Source organism: Oncorhynchus masou, chromosome 5 (assembly GCF_036934945.1).
Source record: "Oncorhynchus masou masou isolate Uvic2021 chromosome 5, UVic_Omas_1.1, whole genome shotgun sequence".
Lineage (NCBI taxonomy): Eukaryota > Metazoa > Chordata > Actinopteri > Salmoniformes > Salmonidae > Oncorhynchus > Oncorhynchus masou.
Genome location: NC_088216.1, coordinates 50,622,230 through 50,626,901, shown reverse-complemented (window position 1 = coordinate 50,626,901; position 4,672 = coordinate 50,622,230).

Sequence of the window (4,672 nt, the reverse complement as noted above, 5' to 3'; positions counted from 1 at the left end):
AACACTGAGGAAGACAAAGACAAAGTTGGTTTTATGCGGTGAACACGCGTTAATCTAGTCTGTGTGTTATGAAGACAGTATAAAGACACACAGCTAACAGCTACATACTGTATGACCTGCTACATGAGAACAGCTACATATGGCCAGCTACATATGAACAGCTACATATGACCAGCTACATATGACCAGATACATATGACCAGCTACATATGAACAGCTACATACGACCAGCTACAGTACTGTCTGCTCTGAATTACAAGTATCTTTTATACAAATGTTTACCTTGGCTAATAAACCTTTGTAACTTTGTCTCAGGGCCCTCAACAAATCATACGAGGGTGATTCATCGACCAGCTATCATTATTGTAGATCACTCAATTGATTCACTTTGTGTGTTGTATTGACTTGTTCCCTTATTAAGTCAATAAAGATTTCTTCTCATTTGATAGCAAATAAATGAACCACCACATTTGGCGACGAGGATGGGATGTGATTCTTCACTTGGTGACCACTCCTGACGACCTGGGTAAATGGTGCACCAGGGATCCCTCAAACTTGGGATCTCAGGGAGACCACACTCCAGGAACGAAGCAGATTGACCCACCTTTGATCTAAGAGGCAGCGAGCCGAGTGGATACCACATCCCAAACGTAGTTTTTAAAAAGAAAGAGGTGAGCGAAACATGCACAGTCTAGTTTTTAAGACAAGCCTCTGTTACGTAGGAGAAAAGCAGATTGACTAAAGGTGCTTCTCTTTAACTTCTTGAAACTCCCCATCCCGGATCCGGGTTTGTGACTAAAGACTCAGGCTCATTAGCATAACGCAACGTTAACGATTTCTGAAAATCGCAAATAAAATGAAAATAATGCGTCTGCTCTCAAGCTTAGCCTTTTCTTAACAACACTGTCATCTCAGATTTTCAAAATATGCTTTTGAACCATAGAAATGGACTAATTTGTGTAAGAGTATGCAAAGCTAGCATAGCATTTTGAGTAGCATGTAGCACGCAACATTTTCACAAAAAAACAGATAACCAAATAAATAAAATCATTTACCTTTGAAGAGCTTCTGATGTTTTCAATGAGGAGACTCTCAGTTACATACCAAATGCGCAGTGTTTCCTGAAAGCGTCTGTGTGTAGGAGAAATCGTTCCGTTTTCTACATTGCGTCTGGCTACCGAAACGAACCGAAAATTCAGTCACCTACAACGTAAAACTTTTTCCGGATTAACTACATAATATCGACCGAAACATGGCAAACGTTGTTTGGAATCAGTCCTCAAGGTGTTTTTTCACATATCTCTTCATTGACATGCAGTTCGTGGAAGCTTGCTTTCCTCTCTGTATCGCATGGAAAAATACTGGCAGGTGACTTTTGCGCACCAATTTCGGCGCAGGACACCGGGCGGACACGTGGTAAATGTGGTCTCTTATGGTCAATCTTCCAATGATCTGCCCACAAATACGTCACAATGCTGCAGACACCTTGGGGCAACGACAGAAAGGGTTGACTCACTCCTCTTGCATTCACAGCCATATAAGGAGACCATGGAAAACAGAGCCCCAAAAATCCTTGTCATTTCCTGGATGCCATCTCATCTTGGTTTTGCCTGAAGCTCACGTTCTAGAGGACGCACAGAGAATATCTTTGTATTTCTGGACTCGTCAGAGTGTTTTCTTTCGAACGGTAGCAATTATATGCATAGTCGAGCATCTTTTTGTGACAAAATATCTTGTTTAAAACGGGAACGTTTTTCATCCAAAAATGAAATAGCGCCCCCATAGATGTAAGAGGTTAAGAACTTCTTATGGCTGCAATCCCGTTAACGGGATGATATGACAACAGCAAGTGAAAGTGCAGGGCGCCAAATTCAAAACATCAAAAATCTCCTCAAACATACATGTATCTTATATCGTTTTATAGGTAGTCTTGTTGTTAATCCCACCACAGTGTCCGATTTCAAATAGGCTTTACGGCGAAAGCACCACAAACGATGTTAGGTGACCACCAAACCACAATAAAAACAGCCATTTTCCCAGCCAAAGAGGAGTCACAAAAAGCACAAATAGAGATACATTTAATCACTAACCCTTGATGATCTTCATCAGATGACACTCATAGGACTTCATGTTACACATATTTTGTTTGATAAATTTTATATTTATCAAAACATGAGTTTACATTGGCGCGTTACATTCACTACTTCCAAAAACATCCAGGGATTTTGCATAGCCACATCATTCAACAGATATACTCATCATAAATGTAGATGATAATACAAGTTATACACATGGAATTATAGATATACCTATAACCGCTGTGTCTGATTTCAAAAAAACTTTACGGAGTAAGCAAACCATGCAATAATCTGAGACCGCGCTCAGAAGAAATAGTCACAATAGCCTCCATGTTGGCGTCAACATAAACAAGAAATGACATGATAAATATTCCCTTACCTTTGATGATCTTCATCAGAAAGCACTCCAGGAATCCCAGGTCCACAATACATGTTTGTTTTGTTCGATAATGTCTGTTATTTATGGCCAAATACCTCTGTTTGTTAGCGCATTTGGTATACATATCCAAACACTCATTCTGGTCAGTCGGACAAAAACTTCAAAAAGTTATATTACAGGTCGAAGAAACATTTCAAACTATGTACAGAATCAATAATTAGGATGTTTTTAACATATATCTTCAATAAAGTTCCAACTGGAAAATTCCTTTGTGTCTTGATGAGCAATGGAACGCAAGTGGATATCATGAGGAATGCGAGGATCAGATGGCTGACTGCCATTCACCTGATAGATTCTGCTCTCATTCAGTCCCACAACACAGTAGAAGTCTCATTCAAATTTCTATAGATGGTTGACATCTAGTGGAACCCCTAGGTAGTGCAACATCATTAATATCTCAAGGGCATTTCATTGGGAACTGTGGTGAATAAATACAAAGATCAGATTTCTCACTTCCTGTTTTGATTTCTCCTCAGGATTTTGCCTGCCATATGAGTTATGTTATCCTCAGACATCATTCAAACAGTTTTAGAAACCTTAGAGTGTTTTCGATCCAATAATAATAATAATATGCATATATTAGCAACTGAGACTGAGGAGCAGGCCGTTTATTTTGGGCAACTTATTCATCCAAGCTACTCAATACTGCCCCCCAGCCATAACTATACAGTCACCTCTCATGACAGACCTTGTGGACTATACAGTCACCTCTCATGGCAGAGAGAGCGTTTTTCGTTTCTGGACCGTTTTTCGAAATTCTTTCAATTTTTTTTGTCAATTACACATGTGTAAGAACTGTATGAATATACTTTTGTACAATTTTATTATCATTATATGTTTATTTTTTTTACTTGCGGATAAGGCATATATTTTGTCCATTTGCAATATGATTTCATAGGAAGTCAAAAGTCAAATGTCAAAAATAGCAGGAATTTAAAAAAAAACTTCACACACCCTTAAAGTGCTTTCTGGACCGTTTTTCGAAATTCTTTTGAATTTTGTGTCAATTGCACACGTATAAGAACTGTATCAACATACTTTAGTCATATTTGATTATCATCTTTAAAAAAACATTTTTTTTACTTGTGCATAAGGCATATGTTTTGTCCATTTGCAATATGATTTCATAGGAAGTCAAAAGTCGAAAATGTGAACTTTTTTCAAAAACGTATCACCCCCTTAAAAAAGTTCTTTCTGGACCGTTTTTCAAAATTCTTTCGATGTTTTTGTCAATTAATCATGTGTAAGAACTGTATGAATATACTTTTGTCAACTTTTATTATAATATTATTATTATTATTTTTACTTGTGCATAAGGCATATGTTTTGTCCATTTGCAATATGATTTCATAGGAAGTCAAAAGTCAAAGTCAAAAGTAACTTTTTTTGGCCAAATGACATAAGAAATGACAACATGCAATGTGAAATATTTGAAAATGCCAAATCAAGATGTTATGTCCATTTGTCATGTACAATCACAAATTTGACATGCTCAAAAATACTGCAGAAATGCAAAATTGACTGGCCTGTTGAACACAGGATGGCCGGGCAGTGATAGTTGTTCCTTTCCATCACTCGTTGTGTTGATTTCATCATGTCCATTTGGTGATGTTTTTTTCACTGTTGAATCATATTGCAAGTGCACGTGCATTTGCAATGAATCATATTGCAAGTGCACGTGCATTTGCAATATGTTTCAATGGGCATTTACCATAACGAATTTGTCATGCTCAAAAATCCTGCAGGAATGCGAAATTGACTGGCCCGGTGAACTCGGGATGGCTGGGCAGTGATTCTGGTTCCTCTCCATCGCTTGTTAGGGTTGATTTCAGAATGTCACTTTGGTGATGGTACCTCACTGTTTAAAACATTGCAAATGGACAATAGTCACCAGCAAGTCACCGTCCATCAGTCAATTAGATATCATTCTAACACCAAACTGATACAAACTGACACCAAACCCACTTTTTCCAACTCGTTTAGTAGCCAACTATCACATACTTCAGAGCTTGCCCAAAATTCACAACGCCTGTTCAAACCATAATAAAAATGTAAAACACGTAGTTACGGTCTAGCTGCAGGTCCAGTTCTGATGTTATGTGTAGGCCTAGCTGAGGCGACCCCGAATCCCAAGTTTCGGCTCGATAGGTAATTT